Source organism: Panthera pardus, unplaced genomic scaffold, assembly GCF_024362965.1.
Source record: "Panthera pardus isolate Hobbes unplaced genomic scaffold, ASM2436296v1 HiC_scaffold_17, whole genome shotgun sequence".
Classification (NCBI taxonomy): Eukaryota; Metazoa; Chordata; class Mammalia; order Carnivora; family Felidae; genus Panthera; species Panthera pardus.
Window position 1 is genome coordinate 70,484,039 of NW_026526732.1, and position 13,940 is coordinate 70,497,978.

General features: G+C 40.5%; 1 long non-coding RNA gene across 1 annotated transcript in view; it reads right to left on the minus strand.

Annotated features, from left to right (window-relative positions):
* Positions 1-13,940, minus strand: part of LOC109263415 (uncharacterized) — a 146,650-nt gene that overhangs the window by 124,945 nt on the left and 7,765 nt on the right. The window lies entirely within an intron of this gene.

Below are 13,940 nucleotides of genomic sequence, written 5' to 3' on the forward strand. Positions count from 1 at the left end.
GGAATCACAATATGATGATGCTGTGTATAGACAGGGTTGGTCCCAGATCTTAATTTTATTTGTGTATACTTACATAAGTATGTAAGAATTTGGGATGTTTTTTCTTTCCTGTAAATTACCTCTACGGTAATCAGATGCTTTCTGGTTAGCATCAAACAGATCTATATCTATAAAAACTTTGTTAACATAAGCAGAAATCTATGAATATAAAAACCCTTTAAAATAACATTGGAGTCCAGATTACCCACAAATGCAAGGAGGTCAAGGGTCGAGCGACACTCTCTTCTTCATTTGCCCTGCTGCCTGTGATAGTTGAGACTTGGTGAACCAGAACGAAATTGACAAGGGGCAAACTTGCCATTTCAAGTCTCCCAGATTAAATTGAAGTCTTGTTTTTAATTTCATTTCCTTTTTTATTTAAAAAAAGAACTTGTTATTCACATTTTGAAATTACACTAAAATGTAAGTTAACTGTCCCAGCGCTGCCTCTCCGCCTGATTGCTCACTGGATAAAACACACGTGTATTATCAAAAATAGCCTCGGTGCAGGCAACTCAACACAACCAGTATCGTGGGCTAAGAGGGGCTCTAAGGAATGAAATAACCGGTATCTGGGAATCCCCTATCAGTGCTATACAAAAAAATCACCAAGATTTTTATACTCAAGTCTGCTGCAGGTGTTAGAAAACAATGGCAGGAGTGTAATCTATATTTGAAGAGGAAAGTATTGGGAGATGGAATTAGTCTTTGATTTGAGCAAAGATTCAATGCTAATAGTTCTCTGGTTGCTAACCTTGACTCTATTATTGCACCTTTGTCATTCTCAGCAAGCCTTTGTGACTCAATTTTGCCATCTATGACACAGAATAATACAAGCATGCTTTATCTTCTGTAATTGCTGTACCCTTGAAAACTTGTGTGAACTGAATTGTGGAAAATAAAATTACAAGCTTTGAATATATTAGGAAAAAATCAATATTTTAAGAAACCTCGAGATGGGTCCTTTTGTCAAGTAAAGAATTCTTTGATACCCTGGGTTTTTTTTTTTACATAAATTCAATTTTTAGCTTTATATTCTTTAAAACTAGAACACATTTTTAAAAGGGAAAGTATGGTGATTTTTACAGGCAGTAGGTAATGGATTGGGCCCAAGGGTTCCCTACCCCTTGGCCTCTAAAGAGGTTTCTGAATATTCACCTTGTTCCTGTTCAGCAACATGCTGTGCTGCTGGGAAGAAAGAGTGAGGTGGTCATGGAGGGGTGTGTTCTTGAAACATGACTCTTTAGGCAATTAAAAAAAAACCCCACAAAACTTTGTGTTCTTGGGACAATTAAGGGAGTGGGAAGAGATAAGCTGAGAGATGGAAGGTAAGGAGAAGAAGCAAGGCTAGGGTTGGTGAAGGAGTTTACAGCAGAACTGGTAGAGAACTTGACATGTTTGAGAAACTAAGAGATGAGTATGATGGAAAGATGGCGAGTGAAGGGAAGAATGATATCAAGTTTGGGAGAAGAGTGAGGGCCAGGTTATGCAAGGTGTCGTAGACCATGACAGGATGCTTGAACTGCACTCCAATCTCAGTGGGAAGCCATTGAGGGGTCTTGAACAGCAGAGTGACATGAAACAATTCACATTTAAGAAAATCATCTTACTGCCATGTGAACATAGACTGGAGGTAGGAATGAGTGGAAGCAAAGAAAACTTTAAGGAGTCACTGCACTTGCAGAAGCCCAGGCAGGAGTCTATAGCCAGGACTAAGGTGGAAAGAGAGGAAGGGCAGAGAAACACGGATCCAATATAAATGTTGAGCACAGAATTGTCAAATGTGACTGAAAAGATGAATGCAGGGAAGTGAGGGGGAGGGAGGGATCAAGGATGACTCCTAGGTTTCTGGAATGAATGACTGACTGAGTGCTGTTTGCCATCCTTTATTTCTCTACAGTCTTTTGGATATAATCTCCTTATTCCTATTATTTCAGCTTATTTCCTCTCCAGCTCTAACCTCTGTCCTGAATCCCAGACGCACATTTCCAATCACCCGCTGTACATCAAATGCAAATCTCCTTCCTCTTTTTCTGAATTTCAAAACTTGAGAAATTATATTGTTTTTAAATTTTTACATCCTTCTCTGTTGCTAACAAACATCAAGTCAGTTTCCAAGAACTGAGAGTTTCCCTCTCAAACTATCATTAGTTCTATCCCCTTGTCTTTTCCCATCTCCATTCAGGCCCCTGCCATCCTGCCTAGACTACTATAAGAGTCTTCAACCTCGTTCCCTCACCACCTGTCTCTGCTCCTAATCTGTCCTGCACACTGCTTGCTGACTGATCTCTCAAAAGTAAAAAATCCAGTAATTTCACCCCAGGCTCAGAAATTATCAATATTTCCCTACTGATGAAGAAATTAATTGCAAGCATTTATGTTGGCACTCAAGATTCCCTGTCACACACACACTAGCACATTTTAGGAGTACTATCCTCGGGGGGGGGGGGGGGTGTGATATTGTGAACCTCGGAAAAGAATAGGCAGAAGGGAATAGGTATTTGGTTGGACACAAGCAGACTGAATATGACACTGTGCCTGGACTGTCCACATAAACTAAGAGCCGCTCCTCTTCAAGAAGGTCTTTCAAAAAACTTAGCTCATATCAGAATTACACATATCCCAGCTCAAGAGAAGTGCCTTGAGGAAACTGTGGTGGACACTGGCTATTTTTTTTATTAAAACTTTTTAAAAGTTTATTTATTTATTTTGAGAGAGAGAGAGAGAGGAAGAGAGAGAATCTCAAGCAGGCTCTGTGCTGTCAGCACAGAGCCCAACATGGGTCTCGATCCCATGAACCGTGAGATCATGACTTGACCTGAAATCAAGAGTCAGACGCTTAACCCACTGAGCCACCCAGGCACCCCAGACATTGGTTGTTTTTGTTTGCCCAACGCCCCTCTTTCTTTCAAGATAGGAATGTGCCAGTCATGGTTTTTATCTCCCTTTCCTAAATGATGGGTCCATGGCATGGGTACATGACCCAGGAGGGCTGTTTAAATGTTTGATGTATGGACTGTGGAAGAGAGAAAGTGTTGTTGTCCCTCTCTAGAAATGTTGCACAGTAAGGACTAGGTGAGCCTGAAGCTGCTGATGACCACCTTTCCCTTCACAGCAATAGCACCTGCTTGAGTATGAGAACAGCAAAGTGGAAAACGGAGCTGTGAGAGAGTCAGAAACCATATCATCAGAGTCTGGGCCAGGCAGTGCCCCTGGACTTTCCAGTTACACAAGCCAAATGGAAATTATAAGAATGGTGACAGAGAAGGGAAATGTAAATCATTTCAACCCACTGTTCTCATCATAGTGCATCAATGTTTCATTTTACCTTACCCTGTCTTTGCCCTTGTGGTGTTCCTTCTCCAGAGCCATTCACCTCAGCCCTGTGCCTCTACTCAAGCCAGGGGGGGGGCTGTGTTTTCCCTATACCTCTGAGCCTGCAAAAGGAGACCTGTGTAGGCAGCAGTCCTGGCTCCTCTCTGCCCAGCCCAACCATCCCAGCCCTGGAGCTTTGGGATGTTCATGCAGTTATTTTGCTGGCTCTACCCTCCCAGTCATCAAACTACCACCCACTTGGTGTTCCTCAGTGGATTATTTCAACCCTAAATAGGACCAATTAACTGTAAAGTATTTTGAGTCTTATTCAAGACAAAATATGGCACCATTACACCACAGAGTTGGATACAAAATGTAGCCTCTAATAACAGAGTGGGATGCCTAAGTGGCTCAGTTGGTTAGGAGTCTGACTTTTGGTTTTGGCTCAGGTCATGATCTCATGCGTTTGTGGGTTCGAGCCCCACTCTGGGGCTTCTGGAATGGTGCAGAGCCTGCTTAGGATTCTCTCTCTCTCCCTCTGTTTCTGCTGCTCCCCTGCTCACGCTGTCTCTGTCTCTCTCAAAATAAGTAAATAAACTTAAAAAACCCCAATAATATAGTAAAGCAATTTTATTGCATTTGATTATACATTTGGGGCCAGATTCTCTCTGTACCTTCCTCTTTGGGTAAACATAGGAGGCCTCTGGATCAGCGCTGACTCAGACCATGACAATTTTTAGAATACTAAATGTAACACTAGTGGCCTAGTGGCATTAACAAACCTACCAAAATTGCCCATTTTTCTCCATGGAAGTAATTTTAGCAGTGATAGGCTACAAATGAGTAATTTCTGATAAGCAATTAGCACATATCAAATCAAGCCGTTTTTATTCAAGGTTCTATGCTCTTAGTAGAGATATAGCAGAGGTTACCTATTAAAAAGCATCTGTGAAAAACTTCTGCTATTATTATGGAAGCAGTGGACAATATTCAAATGGAGGCAATTCAACCATTTAAATAAATGTGTTTTTAATCATAAAATGTCACTGTTCTGCAGACCTGTTTTTCCTATTAACATGATGGAGATAATGTTAATGAGATTTAGTTAGTGTTGAAAAGATATCTGCAAATCAATCAACGTGATACATCACATTAATAAAAGAAAGGATGAGAACCACATGATCCTCTCAATAAATGCAGAAAGCATTTGACAAAATACAGCATCCTTTCTTGATAAAATATACCCTCAAGAAAGTAGAGCTAGAAGGAACATACCTCAACATCATTAAGGCCATATATGAAAGACCCACAGCTAATATCATCCTCAATGGGGAAAAAAATGAGAGCTTTCCCGGTAAGGTCAGGAACACAACAGGGATGTCTACTCTCACCACTGTTGTTCAACATAGTACCGGAAGTCCTAGCTTCCGCAATCAGACAACAAAAAGATAAAAGGCATCCAAATTGCCAAGGAAGAAGTCAAACTTTCATTCTTCACAGATGCCATGATACTCTATATGGAAAACTGAAAAGATTCCACCAAACAACTGCTAGAACTGACCCATGAATTAAGCAAAGTCACAGAATATAAAATCAATATACAGAAACCGGTTGCATTTCTATACACCAATAATGAAGTAGCAGAAAGAGAAATCAAGGAATCAATCCCATTTACAGTTGCACCAAAAACCATAAAAATACCTAGGAATAAAACCTAACCAAGGAGGCAAAATGTCTGTGCACTGAAAACTATAGAAAGCTTATGAAAGAAATTGAAGAAGACACAAAGAAACAGAAAAACATTCCACGCTCATGGATTGGAAGAACAAATATGGTTAAAATGTTGATACTACCCAAAGCTATCTACCATCTACACATTCAGTGCAATCTCTATCAAAATAACACCAGCATTCTTCACAGAACTAGAACAAATAATTTAAAATTTGTACAGAACCAGGAAAGACCCTGAATAGCCAAAGTGATGTTTGGCTATAATACAAAAACCAAAGCTGGAGGCATCACAATTCTGGACTTCAAGTTGTATTACACAAAGATGTAATCATCAAGACAGAATGGTACTGGCACAAAAGCAGACACATAGATCAATGGAACAGAATAGAGAACCCAGAAATGGACCTACAAATGTATGACCAACTAATCTCTGACAAAGTAGGAAAGAATATCTAATGGGAAAAAGAAAGCCCCTTCAGCAAGTGGTGTTGGGGAAACTGGATAGCAACATGTAGAAGAATGAACCTGGACCACCTTCTTATAACATACACAAAAAGAAACTTAAAATAGATGAAAGACCTAAATGTAAGACAGGAAACCAGCAAAATCCTGGAGGAGAAAACATTTGACCTCAGCCACAGCAAATTCTTACTAGACATGTTTCCAGAGGCAAGGGAAACAAAAGCAAAAATGAACTACTGGGACCTCATCAAGATAAAAAGCTTCTGCATAGCAAAGGAAACAATCAACAAAACTAAAAAGGCAACTGACAAAATGGAAGAAGATAATTGCAAATGACATATCAGATAAAGGGTTACTATCCAAAATAAAGAAATGATCAAACTCAAACCCTGCCCCCCAAAAAATAATCCAGTGAAGAAATTGGCAAAAGATATGAACAGACCCTTTTCCAAAAAAGGCATCCAGATAGCTAATAGACATATAAAAAAATGCCCAACACCACCCATCATCAGGGAAATACAGACCAAAACCACAATGAGATACCACCTCACACCTATCAGAAAGGATAAAATCAACAACTCAGGAAACAACAGATGTTGGCAAGGATGTGGAGAAAAGGGAACAGTTTTGCACTGTTGATGGGAATGCAAACTGGTGCATCCACTCTGGAAAACATTATGGAGGTTCATGAAAAAATTAAAAAATAGAGCTACCCTATGACCTAGCAATTGCACAACTAGGTATTTATCCAAAGGATACAAAAATGCTGATTTGGAGGGACACATAAACCCATGTTTATAGCAGCACTATCAACAATAGCCAAAGTATGGAAAGAGCCCAAATGTCCATCGACAGATGAATGGATAAAGATGTGGTATAGGGGTGCCTGGGTGGCTCAGTTGGTTACGCATCTGACTTTGGCTCAGGTCATGGTCTTGCAACTCCATGTCAGGCTATATGCTGACAGCTCCAAGCCTGGAGCCTGCTTCGGATTCTGTGACTCCCTCTCTCTCTGCCCCTTCCCTATTCACACTCTGTCTCTCTCTGTCTCTCAAAAAATAAACGTTAAAAAAAATGTGGCATATATATAATGAAATATTACTTGGCAATCAAAAAGAATGTAATCTTGCCATTTGCAACAATGTGGATGGAACTAGAATGTAGTGTGCTAAGTGAAATAAGTCAGACAAAAACAAGTATCATATGATTTCATTCATATGTGGAATTTAAGAAACGAAACAGGTGAACAAGGGAAAATAAGATAAAAACAGAGAGGGAGTCAAACCATAAGAGCCTCTTAAATACAGAGAACAAACTGAGGGTTGCTGGAGGGGTGTTGAGTGGGGGAATGGGCTAATGGGGTGATGGGCATTAGGGAGGGCACATCCTTGTTGGGATGAGCACTGGGTGTTACATATAAGTGATGAATTGCTAAATTCTACTCCTGAAACCATTATTACACTAGATGTTAACTAACTTGGATTTAAATAAAATTTTTAAAAACAGCAGCTGAATTCTCATTATAAAAGGCATCATAAAAGGACTCAGCAGTATTCTTCTGAAGCTGTGAATCATTACTTATCTGTGTGAAATTTTATGACACTTAAATCGATATGGGGGTCCTCAATGCAACAAAAAAATACAGACTTAGATGATAACACAGGATGTCCCCCAAACACTATTGTCCTCTATATTACTTTTCATACCCTGAGAAGAAAAAGAAAAAAAATACCAGGGTTGAAAGTTTTATCGTGTGTGCTGGGGGGAGTTGGGTCTCAAGTTGATATTTCACAGAACAGCTCATTTTAAAAATATGAATGCATTTGAGGTATTGATTGCTGTGTTTACCTACCAATAGCATCTATAAAGAAAGAAGGATCTACACACTGAAGGAGAAGGCCTTGGTGACTATGATTTGTTCCTTGTGACACCCTTCCCCTCTCTCCATCCAGCACCCCCCCAACTTGGTAGGCCCCTAGCCCACCCAAGGAAGCCTATTGACTGGCTATCAACCTATGCAAAAAGATAAATCAGGTCAATCAGATTTCTTCTCTCACAAATTTGAGCTAAGAAAGACCCTGCAAATAAGAAAATAGGCAATAGGAGCTTAAACTGAAAAGACGTGTGTAAAGGTGTCGTGAGGAAGAGTCAGAACCTTTAAAAGGGCAACATTTACTCCTGAAACTGTTAGGCAATGGAAGTTATGAACCTTGGGGGTATCTTGGCTGGGCTCCAAGCTGAGACTCAGACAGGCTTGTATGTGAGGTATCAGGGGCCTCAGAGATCCTCTGCCTGTTCACAGAATGTGCAAGGACCCTTCAATAAGCATCTGGCAACATCCCCAAGTTTTCCTGGAGTTGCACATGTTTAAGCATGTCTAACCAGCCAAGGAAGGAGAGAAGGAGAATAACGGGGGCTGTATTGCAGGGAGCAACCTCAGAATCCCTGAATGGAAAAACAACAACAACATACAACTCATAAAGCAATGGAGGAATCCAGTAGGGTGGGCTGGAAGAAGACATGAGAGCTTGTATTGGGAGAGAAGAGTGGTTTTAGGTACAGTCTGAGGCTCTCCTTCACAATCTCCCTTCCCTGGAGGGAAGGTCTATCTACCTCCAGAGGGATATATATAATACAACTGAAATAGCTGCATCATTTGCCATGGTAAACACCCATCTCCAAATTGCCTAGACCAGAGGAGACTAGAAGGAGAAAGCATTTCCCTAGAACAGAGCAGCACACAAGTGCTGAGTAGTGAGTAGTGAGTAGATATCCTATGATATATAGGGATCAGAGCTGGTCAGTTCCACTGTGGAGAAGCTTGGGCATGCCAATGGAAAACCTCAGTGAAGGCTAAAGTGGCATCCAGAGGGAAGAGCCAAGAAACTGTGATGGTTAATTTTATGTGTCAACTTAATTGGGCTGAGGGATGCCCAGGTAACTGGTAAAACATCATTTCTGGGTATGTCTATGAGGGTATTTCTGGAAGAGGGCCTGGATAGAACAGAAACATGCAGGAAGGAGGAATTTGCTCTCTCTCCACGGAGCTGGAGCAGCCATCTTCTCCTGCCCTCAAACATCATATGCCAACTGAATTATACCACTGGCTTTCCCAGTTTTCCAACTCGCAGACAATAGATAGTGGGACTTCTCAGCTTCCATAACCATGTGAGTCAATTCCTAGAATAAATCTCCTCATATATATCCTATTGGTTCAGTTTCACTGGAAAACTCTGATGAACACAGAAACTAAATAAGCCACCTCCCCACACATACCCTGAGAAGGGACAGAGTTGAGATTTTGCCACTTGGCAAGTGGTAACTATTAACACAATGAATCCAGGGAAAAATTACTCAAGGAGACTCTGGATAGCAGGGCAGAGGGGGACATTGGGATTTTCTGAGTTGGCAAAGAAAGCTGGTCAGTAGTGAGGAGAAAGGAGCAGAGACTCTCAGAGGAAAGCAGAGACCATACAGCGCTTGAGAGACTGACCCTGACTATTGACAGCTTTGAAATTCTAGTTTTCAGTTGAGTCCATATGTTTCTTAAAATAACTTCCCCCATGCCTTTCTTGCATTGCCTTGAATAGGTCTCTATTTCTTGAAAGTGAAAAAAATATATAATTAAGCAACAAAATTAAAAGATTCGAGGTAGAAATAACTCTACATTTCTTTGACTTCCAGGAAATCACCAAATTGTTGGCATTTGCATGTGTGACTGGCACTCTTGCCCTTTCTTTTTTTTTTTGTCCTATATCCCCTCCTTCCCTATCCTTGGGCCTGTCCTGATAACTGGTTCACACTCTTCTTCAGCTGGCATGTGCCATGCTGCTCACTTTCAGTCTGAATCAGGTTTCCTATGGGTCCCAGAGCTGAGAGAAGTATATTTAATCAAGCACTCTCAATGCTCAAGACACTTTGTTGGTTGCTGTCATACTTGTCACCTCATTGGATCTTGGGTGACTACCCAAGTGGAGTTATGAGCAGTTTTATCAATGAAGAAACAGGTTCATCAAAGTTAAATGAGTTGTATAGGAACTTATAGAGCAGAAGTTAGAACACAGGACTTTAGGAGGCCACAGCGGGAGCTAACTGTACCAGGTTGCTTGTAACCTCAGGAGTGGAAGGATCTAGATTGACCATGGATGACTTCCACCCACGTGCTGTGGACTGTGTGTTGTATTACCTGGGGGTGGGAGAGGGAGGTGAAAAAGAGGTAAAAATACTGCAGAGAAGAAATGCATAGGAAGTAGAAGAAAAGGAGAAGCAAAGAAGCAAAAGAAGACTAGCAGATAAGGTGGCAGCTAAGTGGGCAGGCAATGTTCCATAGGGGTGACAGATGAAGTGGAGGATAAGGAAGCCCTTTAAAGAGAATGACAGTCTCATATTGCACCTCCCCACCTTAAAGCTACCCAACAACAGTGCTGGTCTGGTCCCTATTCCCCACTCTCACCAAAATAAAAGGCACAACCAAAATTAGAATAAAGTGAGACATCAAATCTAAGAGCCAGTTGAGTCTCGAAAGCATTCTTTGGCATTTTGTCAGCAATAGACTGTGAGTTTCCATTTTTAATTTTGGGAAATTTCATATTGCACAATTTACTATTTCCCCCACAGCTGCCAGTACTATTTGCCATCCATTTGGTATCTGGACCAAACCCAAGCATTTACTGGCAGAGGCTGCTTTCACTGGTTTTGGCAGCATTGCATATTGGTTAGGAGAACAAGCCCTACAGTCAGTCTTCATGAGTTCAAATCCTGCCTCTGATACTTGATGGGGACACGTCTTTAGGAAAATGCTCCACTCCTCCATACCAAGTCTCCCACTCACAGGGAGGTTGTGAAGATATAACAGGGTGGCCACCCCTCTTGGTTTGCCTAGGACTGAAGGGCTTCCCAGGATGTTTAACTGTCAGTGCCGAAACTGGGACAGTCCTGGGCAAACTGGGATGAGTTGGTCACCCAAGAAGAAACTAAAATATTGTAGGTAAAGCATTAAGAAGAGTGAGTGTTCAACAAACGTTAGCCATGGATGTGTAAATCTACTGAGAATGTGACTATTGTAATGATCACTGTTTCCCCTGGGGGTCTGGGACTAGGGTCCCAGTCTTTTCTGAAGGGCAAGACCACTTCCATTTCTCCAAAGCTTTGGAATCACTGGGAACAGGGCAAAGATGAGGGTGATGTGCCTGTGATGACAGTGGTCTGTGCACGCAGGGAAGATGAGCCAGACTCCAGTCTCCTCTTCACTCATGGAATAGTCTCCCTCCCCTTCCCTAAAGACCTCCTCACTCTTCTATGGGTCCACCTGAGCCATGCTGGCCATCTGGCTGGTTGCACTGTAGGTCCATAGACAGAACGTGATCTACTGAGTGAAGACTTCTGATCTTTGGAGTCAGATTTCCCTTCAGGACACCCTGAGTCTCCCCAGGAGTTCCAACTGAAATTCTGAAGAACAAAAGAGCCTTCTTGGCACATCTAATCTGGCATCCTGGGAGGTTCTATTTCTTGCAAATTCCTCAAACATTTTATCCCTCGGGGACTTATGACTTTCCTTACTGCCTATTCTCAGATATAGGGGAAAACAGTGTACATAAGAGGCACTTTAGTGCAGGGTTTAAGTAATTAGGGATTCTAGACTGCCTAGGTGTAATCACGGGCAGCTTATCCTCTTTAAAACCTCAGTTCCTATATTTGCAAAGTTGAGATAATGATTGCTATGATGTAGCTATGTGCTAAGCAAATGACATACAATATCTTAATTAATATGCACAACAAACCAAAGAAGTATGCACTTCAGGAATCCCATATTATAGGAATCTGAGGCACAGAGAGATGAAGTAATTTGTCTAAAGTCACACAGCTTGCAAGTGACAGAATCAGATTCAAAGGAAGTCTGGCTCCAGAACTCAGACTCTCAACAAAGTATATTCTGACTCTATGCCTACCTTACTGAATTGCTACGGGAAATAAAGGAACACATAAAAAGACCCTTAGCATATGGTAAGCACTAAGTAATTATTATTTTTTTTTTAAGGGAGGATTGAAAAGACAGTCAAAGTGATGGTTCAGCATCAGTATATTCTTCATTCACATATAAAAATAAACAATCTACTGAATCAGCCTGACACTATTAGAAAAATTTAGTAAGTACTTATTGAACATGTACTTAGTGACTACTGCTATGCAAAGGGCTTGTGGTACAACTGTGGGCAAAACCAGACACTGCTTCTACATTTCTGAAGCTTCCAGCACAGAAAAAGAGATAAAAATTGAACAAACCGTTCCACTCAAAAAAGAAAAAATAAATGAACAATCCTAAAAGGAAATGAAGAAGACAATTCTATTTACAATATCACCAAAAGAATAAAATACTTAGAAATAAGCTTAGCCAAGGAGGCAAAGACTTGTACACTTGAAAACTATAAAATGTTGCTGAAATTAAAGAGTACACAAATAAATGGCAAAGCATTCTATGTTCACGGATTGAAAGACTTCATATTGTTAAGGTGTCAATACTACTTAAAGTGATCTACAGATTTAATTCAATTCCTATCAAAAACCCAATGGTATTTTTTGCAGAAATAGAAAAGTCCATCCTAAAATTCATACAGAATCTCAAGGAACCCTGCAGAGCCAAAACAATCTTGAGAAAGAAGAACAAAGTTGGAGGTCTCACACTTCCTGATTTCAAAAGTAACTACAGAGCTATAGTAACTGAAACAATGTTGTACTATCATGAAGACAGACATATAGACCAATGGAATAAAATAGAGAGCCCAGAAATGAACCCTTCTATATATGATCAAATGATTTTTGACAAGGATGTCAACAGTAGTCAATGGGGACACAACAGTCTTTTTAATAAATAGTGAGGAAAACTGGATATCCACGTGCAAAAGAATGATGTTGAATGCTTACCTTACACCATATATAAAAATTAATTCAAAATTGATTAAAGACCTAAACATGAGGGGTAGAACTACAAAACTCTTAGAAGAAAACATAGAGGAAAGCTCCTTGACATTGGGTTTGGCAATGATATCCTGGATATGACACTAGCAGCACAAGTAACAAAAGTTTTTAAAAAATAGATACATTGGACTACATTAAAATTGAAAACTTTTGTGCACCAAGGGACATAATCAACAGAGTGAAAAAGAAACCTACAGAATGGGAGAAAATATTTACAAATCATGTATATGATAAGGGGTTAATATCCAGAATATATAAAGAACTACAACTCAACAACAACAACAACAGAAAACCCCAAATAACCTGATCAAAAAAAGTGGGCAAAGGACTTGAATAGACACCTCTCCAAAAAAAGATATACAAATGCCAACAAGTACGTGAAAAAAGCGCTCAGCATCAGTAATCATTAGGGAAATGCAAATCAAAACCACAAAGAGTTACCACCTCACACCCATCAGGATGGCTATTATCAAAACACAGAAACAAAAATAAGTGTTGGTAAGGATGTGGAAAAACTGTACCTAGAATAGTCAAATTCATAGAGACAGAAAGTAGAAGAGTGACTGCCAGAAGCTGAAAGTAAGGGAGATGGGGAGCCACTGTTCGCTGGGTCTAGAGTTTCCATTTTACAAGATGAAAAGGGTTCTGGAGATGGGCTGCACAACAATGAGAACATACTTAACACTACTGAACTGCACACCTAAAAAATGGTTACGATGGTACATTTTATGCGGTGTGTATTATACTATAGTTTTTAAAATAAATTTAAAAAGGAGAGGGGAATAGAATTGTTATGAATGTTGCAAAGGATTTAGGTCCAAGGTTCATGTAAAGTGGATCTGACCTGGGGAGTGGTGAGGGAAGCTTCACTTAGTGGAGAGCAAGGTGAGTAAGAGAAGAATTTTCTGGGGAAGAAAAGAGGCAAAGAAAACAGTATATGCAAAGTCCTTGTGAGGTGAGGGATCTTCATTTACTTGGGATGCTTTTTATTAATTATTGACTAAGTACAAGCGCTTGTTTTTACCTGGTTATTTCTGCCCTCCCCCCTTTTTGGAGACATAACTTACAAAGATTGCACAAATCCTTAATGAATCCTCAATAAATTTAGCACCAACACTTTGAATCAAGTAACAGTCAAGAGAGAGATTGTCATGTTTTCCTTTAGCGCTTTCTTTCCCTTCCCCTGAAGCCAGTGGTGAGCCTGGGAGCTGAGGAGACATCTGCAGGGAGCTGCCCCATGTGGAAGGAGACTGAAGAGATATGACAACTAAGTGTCACCCGTGATCCTGAACGAGATCTCGGGCCAGAAAGCAAACAGAGATATTGTTGGGACTGTTGGTGAGATTTGAATTGGGTCTCTGATCAATGCTAACTTCCTGATTTGGTTGCTATATTGTGATTATGTAGGACAGTGTCGT